Source organism: Triticum urartu, chromosome 2 (genome assembly GCF_003073215.2).
Source record: "Triticum urartu cultivar G1812 chromosome 2, Tu2.1, whole genome shotgun sequence".
Taxonomy (NCBI): domain Eukaryota; kingdom Viridiplantae; phylum Streptophyta; class Magnoliopsida; order Poales; family Poaceae; genus Triticum; species Triticum urartu.
The window spans coordinates 566,589,618-566,603,394 of NC_053023.1; the positions used below are offsets into that span (position 1 = coordinate 566,589,618).

General features: G+C 44.3%; 1 non-coding gene across 1 annotated transcript; it reads right to left on the reverse strand.

The window, feature by feature from the left end:
- Nucleotides 1-3,117: 3,117 nt before the first annotated feature.
- On the reverse strand, nucleotides 3,118-3,224 carry LOC125541846. Its single transcript, XR_007297691.1, has one exon. It is a non-coding gene; the product is annotated as a small nucleolar RNA R71 (small nucleolar RNA).
- Between the last annotated feature and the right edge of the window lie 10,553 nt (nucleotides 3,225-13,777).

Here is a 13,777-nt window from a genome sequence, read left to right on the forward strand (position 1 = left end):
GATTCCTCGCAGGGAACAAAAGGAAGGGAATTCCTAGGAGCTCTATCTACACGCGCGAGACGTCACCGACGCCATCATCAACGGTGGGCCACGGGAGGCCGGCGCCAGCCCCATCCATATCAGCGACGATGGTGGCCGAACGCGGCGGCCTTGCTCCGGGCCCGATGAGAGCTTGGGGGCATGTAGCTGTTGTCGCTCGTCTCCGGAGACTCGGCGAGCTCGGGAGAGTCGTTGGACCACCAGGAGTCACCGTTGTTGCTGGAGGAGCTGTGGGTGAGGCCAGCGGCAGGCCCAGCGCCAGCTGCTACGCCATCCTAGCGACCTCCTTCAGGACAGCACTCCAAGCGGCGGCCTTCCTCGTCGAAGACCTTGAAGAACAGCGTGGTGGCGCCATCATACTCGAAGTGGATGGCGAGGCGCCGTACGCGCGGCAGACTCGGGCGACCTCGCCCCAGCCTCGAGTCATGAAGATCCTCCCGGAGGCGACGGCTTCAACCTCTGCTCTAGTCGCCGGGGCATCGCAGTCAGCGTGCTACAGCCAAATATCGAGAGGGCCCCTCGGGGGCATCTCGGCGGTGAAGAACTGCGGGAGGCGAATCCAAGTGCTCGGAGGCATCGCGGCCCACAGCACGAAATCGCGTGAGGAGTCCGTGGCATGGACCCCTGGGGCGACGGCATGCGTATCCGCGGCACGCCGGCCACGACCCTGGCGCGGGCAGCGGCGCTCATTGCTCCTCCCTCCAGAACCCTCGGCGTGAGCGTACAAGGGCAACGGGTACCCAGGAGGTGGCCTCTCGTACCACAGCCGCAGCACTACTGGCCTCACGACCATCTCTCGAATATGGGACCGCCTATTCTTCGGTAGGAGTAGCTCGGGCTCATTGAGGGCAGTCTTGCCCTTCTCCATGGCCAAGAACCACCGTATCGGTGCGATGACCGCACCATCGAGCGGTGGAGCAAGGAAGAAGAAGAATCGGGAGAGCAAGGACCCGTCAATTCGGGCAGTTGCCGAGGAAGCATGGGGAAGCGAAGACGCTGATAGCACATTCATGCATATAGTATTTTAAGCCTTTTTGCATCTCAAGTTAAACATTTGACCACAATAATCACTTATAAAATATTCATTCTTGCAGAAATGTTCCTATTATGATATTTCTTACAACACTTCTTCATATCATGCAGAATTGGTGCGTTTAGGCACCCAATCTTCATCGAAAGTGCTTCCAACACTAAAGCAGGGATCAACTTGGAGAAGAGTTCAGTTCTAAAGGGGGCCAAACCGAAAAGAACCATAGGAAGCATCCGGTGGCACGCGTGAGAGGAGCCGGGGGCTGGCGCGACCGGCCAGACGGCTGTCTGTTGCCACGCGTGGCTGGTTCTTCTCGCTACTGACCCACCACACCAGATAGAGGCCAGAGAGAGAGGGCATTGACGAGATCCACCGTAACAAAGAAAACCAGGGGAGGAGGACTCTTTTCTCTTGCTGCTCACCACCACGGTGCTCACCTACCACCAGATCGAAGGAGGAAGAAAGGGGATTGAAGAGAAGAACTTGATCGAGGGAAGGGTGTCGGTAGGCTGGCAGCGCCGCTCGATCCACCACTGCGCCTCCATCAACGCTGCCACCAGCGCCACCCGATTCACCACCGTGCTTCCATCATCTCCATCATCTAGTCATCATCGTCACCACTAGCGCCGCATCTCCTACGCCTTGCCGCTGCAACTCCTTCTCCCCTCCTCCTCGCTGCTGAGAGGGAGAGGATCGACTAAAGGCCAGGGGCGTCAGGCCTTCTGGTGCTTCACATCAGACTCCTGGTGGTGCTCTGCTCCGGTTCTTCCCAAGGAATCTTTTCTACTACTCTTCCTCAACAACCACGCGGAAGCCTCTCCTACTACAGATCGTCTCCAATGTGGTCCTGCTTTATTCTTCTTCGCCTACAACACCTTCAGCTTCGAAATGAAGATCATCAAGACTCATAGGCTCTGAATCTCTATCTTCTCTTGTTCCTGTTCTCTAAATATATGCACCGTTGAGTCTGAAATTTACCTTGTTACTTGTGTACCTTTGCTGAATCCTCATGTATCCTTGCTGAATTGTTGTGACCCTTTGCTGGATATTGAGTTAGTAGTTATTTTCCTGCGAGTTGTTATCACTTTAATTGGTTGCTTGAGTTATGTGTGATGTCTGAACCATCTTCCATCTGCTAGTGTTACTTGTTTGTTTGATTACAAGAAAACCACTAAAAAGAGACAATCCTATTTCTGAATCCTTTACCTTTGCTGCTTATTATTTGGTTTTACCTTGTGCCAGTGGCTGCTTGTTATCACTACGGTTTGATCCATTTGCTCCATTGTTCTGAATGTTTCGAATGTGTGCTTCGAAGTTCTAGATCCCTGTGGAGAACACGACATCCGTAGTTTGGGCGCAAAAACCCTGCTATATTACACTTGATCACTTTGGCGCCGTTGCCGGGGACCTAAATTTCATTAGCACATTAGTAGAAGCAGATCAAGATTTATTTTAGGCAACTAACCATTTCCTAACATTGGCTGCAGTTTTGAGAGGAACTAGCATGTGTCAATTTCAGGAACTTTACAGCAAATTGTCTTATGCTTCAACCTAAGTATTCACTAGAGCCATTTGATCCAGAAATTGAAAGGACTTTATTGAGGAGAAGAAGAGAGAATCAAACGCGGTTTCAAGTTGCCAAAACTTTGCAAGATCAAGAAGAAGAAAAGATGACTGATCAAGTACCTTTGCTCAGGGACTTGTGGATCCCAAGGGATCATGGGATACCAGGAGAAATGGTTCAACCAATTATTCAGGCGAACAATTTTGAATTGAAGCCTGCTCTGATTAACATGGTACAACAGTCCAGATTTGGTGGAACAACTTTAGAAGACCCACATGAGCATATAAGGACTTTCTTGGAGTATTGTAACACCCTCAAGCAAAATGGAGTTTCACCGAGTGCTATCAGATTATCACTATTCCCATTTTCCTTGAGAGATGGAGCAAGAGTATGGCTTCAGTCATTGCCTGAACATCTGAAAGATACTTGGGAGACCTTATTGTAGACATTTCTTGAGAGATACTTTCCACCCACAAAAGATGCCGAATATAGGGACAAGTTAATAAGGTTTACTCAATATGATGGAGAAAGTTTGTATGACGCATGGCAAAGATTCAACTCTTTAATCAGAATGTGTCCTCATCATGGTTTAGAAAGATGGCTGGTGTTACAAACCTTTTACAAAGGACTGTCCACTCAGACCAGAGCTTTTGTCGATTCTGCTGCTGGAGGAGGAATCATGAATAAAACCCTTGATGAAGCATTTGCATTGATTGAAAGTATGGCATCTCATCATTTCCAATGGTCAAGTGAAAGAGCAATAGCACCACCACATCCTGGTGTGTATAATGTGTCTGCAAATGATAGCATGGCGGCTCAGATTGGCATTTTGAACAAGAAGATGGACAGTATCATGTCAAATTGCATCGGTACATCTGTAGCTTCAGTAAGTGTGCCTCAAATGTGTGATGTATGTGGCCAAGCAGGTCATCCTTCAACAGAATGTACCTTCTATTCAGCAATTGGATCATCGATTTCAGAAGTAAGTTATGCCCAAGGTCAAGGTCCATTCTCAAACAGCTACAATCCTTCTTGGAGGAACCATCCAAACTTGTCGTACAAGAACAATCAATCATATGCAAGTGGATCGACAGTACAAGGAAATCGACCACCAAATCATCCAAGTGAATTTCAAGTGTCGAGGCAGAATGAACAACAAAATGTTCAGCCAAATGGAATGGAGGAAATCATGAAGATGTAGTTGGAATTAATGAACAAGATGACAAATGAAGTTAATGGCTTAAAGGATTCTGTTAAGATGCTTGTGAGCAAAATGGATTGTATGGTGGGAGAAAATGAAGCAAGGCTGCCTGCTCAACCAATTCCAAACCCGAAAGCTCACTGTGGGGAAATATCTTCAGTTGATGCAGTGACTACAAGGAGTGGAGCTATGACAGGACCATTACTTCCTATTCCGAAGACATATGTGCCTCCTGCTATGAGGCCAAGATCATCGGGAACTCCACCTTCAACATCATCAGAGAAAATAAAGGAGAAAGAAGTTGATAATCGAATTGAAATTGAAGTCGAATTTCCTAGTTTTCAAACAAGAGTTGAGCCTTTGCCAGAGGAAACAATAACAACCAACAACATTCCCTTTCCTGAGAGGTTCAACAAATCCAAAGATGGCAAGCAATTTGCCAAATTTTTGGAAACTATGAAAGGAGTTCAGATTACTATTCCTATTCTTGAAGCTCTTTTGCATGTTTCGTTGTATGCCAAATATTTCAAGGAATTATTAACAAAGAAAAGAAGCATGTCTGAGCCAAAAGTTGTAACTCTATCAAAGGAATGCAGTGCAATAATTCAGAACTCCATGCCTGAAAAATTGGATGATCTAGGAAGTTTTTGTGTGCCATGTGTGATTGGAAACAAAACTTACAGTGCTCTATGTGACTTGGGTTCAAGTGTTAGTGTGTTACCACATTTAGTTATCAAAATGATGTTCTTGGGAGAATTAAATCCAACATCCATAACTCTTCAGTTGGCCGACAGAACATATAGGAGACCCGTTGGAATTCTTGAGGATGTTCCAATCAAAGTTGGGAAGTTTGTTTATCCGGTTGACTTTGTAGTGCTAGATATGGAGGACAAGAGTGAGGCTGTGATTCTTGGAATACCATTTCTAGCCACAGCTGGTGCACTTATTGATGTCCAAGAAGCTAAATTGAGCTTGAGGTTCGGAAATGAAAAGGTGGAGTTTGACATGAAGCATGCAACACATGTTCCGCAAAGTGAAGAACACTGCTACAGAATTGATACATTACAGAAATGTGTGGAAGAAGGTTATAAAGAGAGGTATGGAAGTAATTGTTGTGAAGTAGTTGAGGAGGACAATAGTGAAATTAGATACGAGGAAATCAGACCTGTGAGCATGTTGGAAAGTTGTGCAAGGTCATTAGAGAAGATGCAACCAAGGCAAATAGAAATGAAACAACTTCCAGAAAGTTTGAAGTATGCATTATTAGATAATGAAAACCAGTGGCCAATTATCGTAAACAGTGAGTTGACGGAAACGCAAATAAAATGGCTTCAAGCAGTTTTGCAAAAGTACAAGGATGTTATCGGTTATTCGATTGATGATATGAAAGGGATAAACCCTGTTGTCTGCTCTCATAGGATTTACTTGAAAGAAAGCAGTGTGCCAATTAGAGAAAATCAAAGAAGGTTAAATCCCCATTTGCAAGAGGTGGTCAAAAAGGAGATTCTTAAATTGCTCTCTGCTGATATCATATACCCAATTTCAGACAGCGAGTGGGTGAGTCCCATTCACATGGTGCCCAAAAAAGGAGGAATAACTGTCATTGTAAATGAACAAGGGCAAACTATTCCCAGTAGGACTGTCACAGGGTGGAGAATGGTTAATGATTTCAGAAAGTTAAATGAAGTAACAAGGAAGGACCATTTTCCTTTACCATTTATTGACCAAATGCTGGAAAGGCTTGTTCGGCATGAATATTTCTGCTGCTTAGATGGGTATTCAGGATTCTTGCAAATCCCAATTCACCCGGATGATCAAGACAAAACAACTTTCACTTGCCCATACGGAACATTTGCTTACAAAAGACTAGCTTATGGACTTTGTAATGCACCCCCAACATTTCAAAGGTTTATACTCTCTATATTCTTAGATATGATAGGAATCAAAGTGGAGGTGTTCATAGATGATATTACAGTCGTTGGAAAAAGTTATGAAGATTGCTTGAATAATCTGGCAGTAGTTCTTCAGAGGTGTTCAGAACACAATCTAGTCCTAAACTGGGAGAAGTGTTAGTTTATCGTAAGGGAAGGAATTATTTTGGGGCATTTGGTATCTAAAAAAGGAATTGAGGTTGATCAAGCAAAAGTCGAAGTAATACCAAAACTTCCACCACCTGTAAATGTGAAGGGAGTGAGGAGTTTTTTGGGACATGCTGGGTTCTACAGAAGATTCATAAAGGATTTCTCCAAGATAGCCAAACCCCTCACTAATCTCCTAAACAATGATGTTAAGTTCAACTTTGATGCAGAATGTGAAAAATCCTTCAACCTGCTCAAGGAAGCATTGGTCACTACTCCAGTTGTGCAACCCCCTGACTGGGAATTACCATTTGAGATAATGTGCGATGCAAGCGACTTTGTTGTAGGTGCAGTACTTGGACAAAGAAACGGAAAAGATTTGCATGTAATATACTATGCTAGCAAAACACTTGATGATGCTCAAGCTAATTATACAACCACCAAAAAGGAGTTGCTGGCAGTAGTGTACGCCTTTGACAAATTCAGGCAATATCTTGTGGGATCTCATTGTGTAGTTTACACAGACCATGCTGCAATCAGATATTTACTCAGCAACAAAGAAGCTAAGCCAAGGTTAATTAGATGGATACTCTTGCTTCAAGAATTTGATGTGGAAATCAAGGACAAGAAAGGAGCTGAAAATGTTGTGGCAGATCACTTGTTGAGATTGCAAAACAATGCAGTAGACTCCTTACCCATCAATGATGTTTCACCAGGGAGCAATCTTATGCAAGTGACTAGTATCCAAAACTATACACCATGGTATGCAGATATAGTTAATTATCTGGTCTGTAACAAAGTTCCTACAGATTTTGGGTATCAGAAGAAGAAGAAATTCCTATCAGATATGAAGCATTTCTTTTGGGATGAACCTTACTTATTCAAGCATTGTGCTGATGGTATTGTTCGAAGATGCTTGTCGAAAAGTGAAACTAAAAGTGTGATTTATCATTGCCATTCATCCCCTTATGGAGGTTATGCAAGTACTCGAAAGACTCAAGCAAAAATTTTGCAAGCAGGATTTTATTGGCCAACTTTATTCAAGGATGTACATTCCTTTATTGAAGCTTGTGATCCTTGTCAGAGGACTGGAAAGATTTCAAAAAGGCAAGAGATGCCTCAAAAAGGAATTCTTGAAGTAGAGCTCTTTGATGTATGGGGAATTGATTATGTTGGACCCTTGCCATCATCAAAAGGGTACAAATACATATTGGTGGCAGTGGACTATGTGTCAAAATGGGTTGAGGATGTGCCAACCGTCAATGCTGATTCCAAGTCAGTTTGCAATTTATTCAAGCAAGTGATTTTTCCAAGATTTGGTGTGCCACGGATTGTTATCAGTGATGGAGGAACGCATTTCAACAACTCCCAACTAGAATCTCTCTTAGCAAAATATGGAGTTCACAATCACAGAATTACAACTCCATATCACCCACAAGCAAATGGACAAGTGGAGCTGTCTAATAGAGAAATAAAGGCTATCCTTGAGAAGGTAGTATCAAAGTCAAGGTCTGACTGGGTACTGAAATTACTAGACACACTATGGGCATATAGGACAGCTTATTAAACACCAATTGGAATGTCACCATTCAGGTTAATATATGGAAAAGCATGCCATCTACCCATTGAACTTGAACACAAAGCTCAATGGGCAATAAGGAAACTCAACATGGACCTTGATACAGTAGGAAAACATAGAAAACTTCAACTCTATGAAATGGAAGAACCGAGAGCTGATTCTTACGAGAGTGCAAGAATCTACAAAGAAAAGACCAAGATCTGGCATGATAAGCATATATTGAGGAAAGAATTTCATCTTGGACAGTTGGTATTGGTCTACGATACTAGGTTTCATTTATTTCCTGGTAAATTCAAGTCAAGATGGTATGGCCCTTGCAAGGTGAAGAAAATTCTGAAAAGTGGTGCTATCCAAGTGCAAAGTACTTCTGGAGGTCTCTTCCTTGTAAACGGTCAAAGACTGAAGCCCTATATCTCTGGAGACACACCTCTAATCTCTAAAGATGAGAATGCAAGCGAAGATCAAGACCTGGAGAAGGAAATTCAAGAAGGCGAGGGGAGCCAAGAGGTGGTGTCAGTCCCTGCAGGACCCTGACCTCACTGAAGAGACATGGTCGAGCTAAATACCTAAAACAAGCGCTTTTTCAGGAGGCAACCTGAATATTTAATAAGTTCTTTTCCTTATTTAGTTTTCATAGAAAAGTTTTTATGTGTTTATGTCTTTCTTTTTCAGCGAATAAAGGCAAGGGGAGCACAAATAGGGAACACAAAACGAGAAGAGTGGAGAAAAGAAACTAGGGGAGAAGATTATACAAATACCAGGTGATTCTGTTCCACTTCAAGCAACCTTTAGAAATTTTAGTATGAGGACTGGCATTTAATTGCATTGAAATTTTTTATTTTTCTGCATTATGACACGTTACTCATCACTGCAAAGTAGGATTCACCTCAAGAAGATTATTGATTCTCTTAATACTAAAACTATGCAGATGTATTCTTCTTATGGTAAATTGTGATAATGAATACTTTATACCTCCCTGTAAATGTTCAATGGGAATGCCTTGAGTCTAAGTGAAACCTACTGATGAATTGATGTGTTGTGTCTGACTGTCCCAAGTTAAGCTAAGTAGCTGGTGGCACTTAAGTAGTGACTATGATCTCTGGATCTGTAGTCTGTGAAAAACAGTGCCATTAGCTATGGATTTCTCTTTCAGTTACTCATGTTTTACTTAAGCTAAGTAATCTTCATATAAATAAATAAAATATTTATAATAATCTAAGTCCGATCGACCTACAGTAGCATGTCATGTTCCCTGGATCGGTGGCTTGTGAAATCTGGTAGATTGGACTGTAAAATTTTATATAAAAATGCTATAATTGTCGAACCAGGTGTATACCATGTTCTCTGGATCGGTGGTATGTTCCTTTGGGGAGACAATAACTAAAATTTGCTATAATTATCGAACCAGGTGTATACCATGTTCTCTGGATCGATGGTATGTTCCTTTGGGGAGATAACAATAATAATAATAATAATAATAATAATAATAATAATAATAATAATAATAATAATAATAATTGGTCGAGCCAGGTGTATACTATGTTCTCGGGATCAGTGGTATGCTCCTTCGGTGAGACTGATATAATATCATCACTTGTGCTTTAAATTCAATAAGTAACTTGTTTTTTTAATTGATTTTGGGGTCCCAGCTTATCTTAGGGATGAAGACACAGTCATCTCTTGATTAATAGGATTCACTTTCACTCAAGGCCATTGACTTGGAACATTTACAATGTGTTATAAATTATTGCTTATCACAATCTAGCTTCAGTAGAGTATAGTTGCCTAGTTCCAGTATTGTCGGAATTACTATCTTTCCAAAAGTGCATCTTTACTAGGCAGTGTGGGTAGTGTCACCATCATTTTCCTTTACTTGAGGACAAGCAAAGATCTGGGTGTGGGGGAAATTGATAGCACATTTATGCTTATAGTATTTTAAGCCTTTTTGCATCTCAAGTTAAACATTTGACCACAATAATCACTTATAAAATATTCATTCCTACAGAAATGTTCCTATTATGATATTTCTTACAACACTTCTTCATATTATGCAGAATTGGTGCGTTTAGGTACCCAATCTTCATCGAAAGTGCTTCCAACACTAAAGCAGGGATCAACTTGGAGAAGAGTTCAATTCTAAAGGGGGCCAAACCGAAAAGAACCATAGGAAGCATCCGGTGGCACGCGTGAGAGGAGCCGGGGGCTGGTGCGACCGGCCAGACGGCTGTCTGTTGCCACGCGTGGCTGGTTCTTCTCGCTAATGACCCACCACACCAGATAGAGGCCAGAGAGAGAGAGGGCATCGACAAGATCCACCGTAACAAAGAAAACCAGGGGAGGAGGAATTTTTTCTCTCGCTTCTCACCACCACGGTGCTCACCTACCACCAGATCGAAGGAGGAAGAAAGGGGATCGAGGAGAAGAACTTGATTGAGGGAAGGGTGTCGGTAGGCTGGCAGCACCGCTCGATCCACCAATCGCCTCCATCAACGCCGCCACCAGCGCCGCCCGATTCACCACCGTGCTTCCATCATCTCCATCATCCAGTCATCATCGTCACCACCAGCGCCGCATCTCCTACGCCTTGCCACTGCCACTCCTTCTCCCCTCCTCCTCACTGCTGAGAGGGAGAGGATCGACTAAAGGCCAGGGGCATCGGGCCTTCTGGTGCTTCACATCGGACTCCTGGTGGTGCTCTGCTCCGGTTCTTCCCAAGGAATCTTTTCTGCTAATCTTCCTCAACGACCACGCGGAAGCCTCTCCTGCTACAGATCGTCTCCAATGTGGTCCTGCTTTTATTCTTCTTCGCCTGCAACACATTCAGCTTTGAATTGAAGATCATCAAGACTCATAGGCTCTGAATCTCTATCTTCTCTTGTTCCTGTTCTCTAAATATATGCACTGTTGAGTCTGAAATTTACCTTGTTACTTGTGTACCTTTGCTGAATCCTCATGTATCCTTGCTGAATTGTTGTGACCCTTTGCTGGATATTCAGTTAGTAGTTATTTTCCTGCGAGCTGTTATCACTTTAATTGGTTGCTTGAGTTGTGTGTGATGTCTGAACCATCTTCCATCTGCTAGTGTTACTTGTCTGTTTGATTACAAGAAAACCACTAAAAAGAGACAATCCTATTTCTGAATCCTTTACCTTTGCTGCTTATTATTTGGTTTTACCTTGTGCCAGTGGCTGCTTGTTATCACTACGGTTTGATCCATTTGCTCCGTTGTTCTGAATGTTTCGAATGCGTGCTTCGAAGTTCTAGATCCCTGTGGAGAACACGACATCCGTAATTTGGGCGCAAAAACCCTGCTATATTACACTTGATCAGACGCCCACGTCCAATCAGTCGCCACGCGCCAACCGTGGCCGCAGGCTGATGGGGCCCGTGGAGCTCCGCGCTTGCCTTTTGGCTTCGCCTCGAAGCCAATCCCGAGCATGCCTTGGGCCCAGGGGCTACTGTCGGTGTTCTGGGAACGGGGGTCCCCAGACTTGCCTGCCTGCGGCTCGCAGCGTGGCTCCACCAGCGGCCCTGTACGGCCCATTGATACGTCTCCAACGTATCTATAATTTATGAAGTATTCATGCTATTATATTATTTGTTTTGGATGTTTATGGGCTTTATTATACACTTTTATATTATTTTTGGGACTAACCTATTAACCAGAGGCCCAGCCCAAACTGCTGTTTTCTTGCCTATTTCAGTGTTTCGAAGAAAAGGAATATCAAACGGAATGAAACCTTCAGGAGAGTTATTTTTGGAATGGAAGCAATCTAGGAGGCTTGGAGTAGACGTCAGGGAAGCTTCGAGGAAGCCACGAGGTAGGGAGGCGCGCCCTACCCCCCTGGGCGCGCCCCCCACCCTCATGGGCCCCTCGTGGCTGCCCTGACCGACTTCTTTCGCCTATATATGTCCATATACCCTAAAACATGAGAGAGCAGAATAGATCGAGAGTTCCGCCGCCTCAAGCCTCTGTAGCCACCAAAAACCAATCGGGACCCTATTCTGGCACCCTGCCGGAGGGGGGTCCCTCTCCGGTAGCCATCTTCATCATCCTGGCGCTCTCCATGACGAGGAGGGAGTAGTTGACCCTCAGGGCTGAGGGTATGTACCAGTACCTATGTGTTTGATCTTTCTCTCTCTCGTGTTCTTGAGATGGTATGATCTTGATGTATCGCGAGCTTTGCTATTATACTTGGATCTTATGATGTTTCTCCCCCTCTACTCTCTTGTAATGGATTGAGTTTTCCCTTTGAAGTTATCTTATCGGATTGAGTCTTTAAGGATTTGAGAACACTTGATGTATGTCTTGCATCTTCTTATCTGTGGTGACAATGGGATATCATGTGATCCACTTGATGTACGTTTTGGTGATCAACCTGCGAGTTCCGTAACCTCGTGAACTTATGCACAGGGCTTGGCACACGTTTTCATCTTGACTCACCGGTAGAAACTTTGGGCACTCTTTGAACTTCTTTGTGTTGGTTGAATAGATGAATCTGAGATTGTGTGATGCATATCGTATATTAATACCCACGGATACTTGAGGTGACATTGGAGTATCTAGGTGACATTAGGGTTTTGGTTGATTTGTGTCTTAAGGTGTTATTCTAGTACAAACTCTTGAATAGATTGATCAGAAAGAATAACTTTGAGGTGGTTTCGTTTGTTCTCTGCTATTAGTGACTTTGGAGTGACTCTTTGTTGCATGTTGAGGGATAGTTATATGATCCAATTATGTTATTATTGTCGAGAGGACTTGCACTAGTGAAAGTATGAACCCTAGGCCTTGTTTCCCAGCATTGCAATACCGTTTGTGCTCACTTCTACCACTTGCTACCTTGCTGTTTTTATATTTTCATATTACAAAAACCTTTATCTACTATCCATATTGCACTTGTATTACCATCTCTTCGTCGAACTAGTGCACCTATACAATTTACCATTGTATTGGGTGTGTTGGGGACACAAGAGACTCTTTGTTATTTGGTTGCAGGGTTGCTTGAGAGAGACCATCTTCATCCTACGCCTCCCAAGGATTGATAAATCTTAGGTCATCCACTTGAGGGAAATTTGCTATTATCCTATAAACCTCTTCACTTGTAGGCCCAACAACGTCTACAAGAAGAAGGTTGTGTAGTAGACATCACCCATCTTCAACAGCAAACATTCAAGACCCTTGCGAGGGGCCAAGCCTCGCGAGAGTGGACGACGCAAGACCTCCTCAGGGGCGGTCTCACCAGGCTGGCTCGCGAGGGGCGTAGAGATCAAGGCAAGGGTATGACGCCCGGATATTTAAGCTACAGTGAACCTCTGCTAATGATGCCATGTCACCTCGAATTATTGTTGCTAATCTCGCGTTACTTCAAAAAATCGATTCAAATTCAAATTGAAAATATGGCAAACAACAAAAGTTTTCAAACATTAAAACTAAAATGTTCGGAGTGAGTCAAATAGTGCATAGTTAATTATGGTGGAGAAACCACACCTTTACAAAATATTTAAATACTATTATATGAAATAAAACAGTAGCAAAACAATTAATTAAATGTCATTTTGTAATTAATAAAATGTTAAGATATTTTATTTAGTTGCCCAAAATTAGTGGGGCAGTAGCATAACTTTAATACTAAATTAGGACTATTGGTTTTCTATTTTATAAGACTAGTAAATATAAAAGAAAATAAAACAGTAAAAAGAAAATAAAAAAAAGGTAAAATGACAAAACAAATGAAGCAAAAAAAGGCAAACCCTCCCTGGCCAACTGGCCGAACGGCCCAACTGGCCGTCGAACCAACCGGCCCAGGCTGCCCCCCTCACTCCCTTATCGCCCCGCACCCCCCGAACTCTATCCCTATCCGCCCCACTTCCCACTCCCCCCTTTTCGCGCCCCCACCCCGATCCAGTTCGGCATCGGAGGCGCCCGACACTGCACCCCGCCGCTAGGCTCCGTCACCGGTCGGCGCCCCGCCGCGCCTCCGTCCTTGCCCGCGATGCCACTACGCCGGAGCCCCCTCGTCGTGATACCCTCCCGTCTCTGTGCCAACCCCGGTGAACGCCGCCCCGTCATCATCGCCGGATCGCCTCCTCGTCCTCCTTCCCATCGGACGCCATTGCCCTCGTCCTCCCCTGTGTCGCACGTCCCCATCGTCCTCCCCAAGCCCCGCTGCCAAAACCCTACGGCCCCCGTGAGCTCCCCCTCTCCTCCTCTCTCCCTCGCACGCCCGCGGCCTCCTCACCGCGGCTCCGCTGGCCACCGCTGCGTCCGACGCTCGCCCGCCCACTC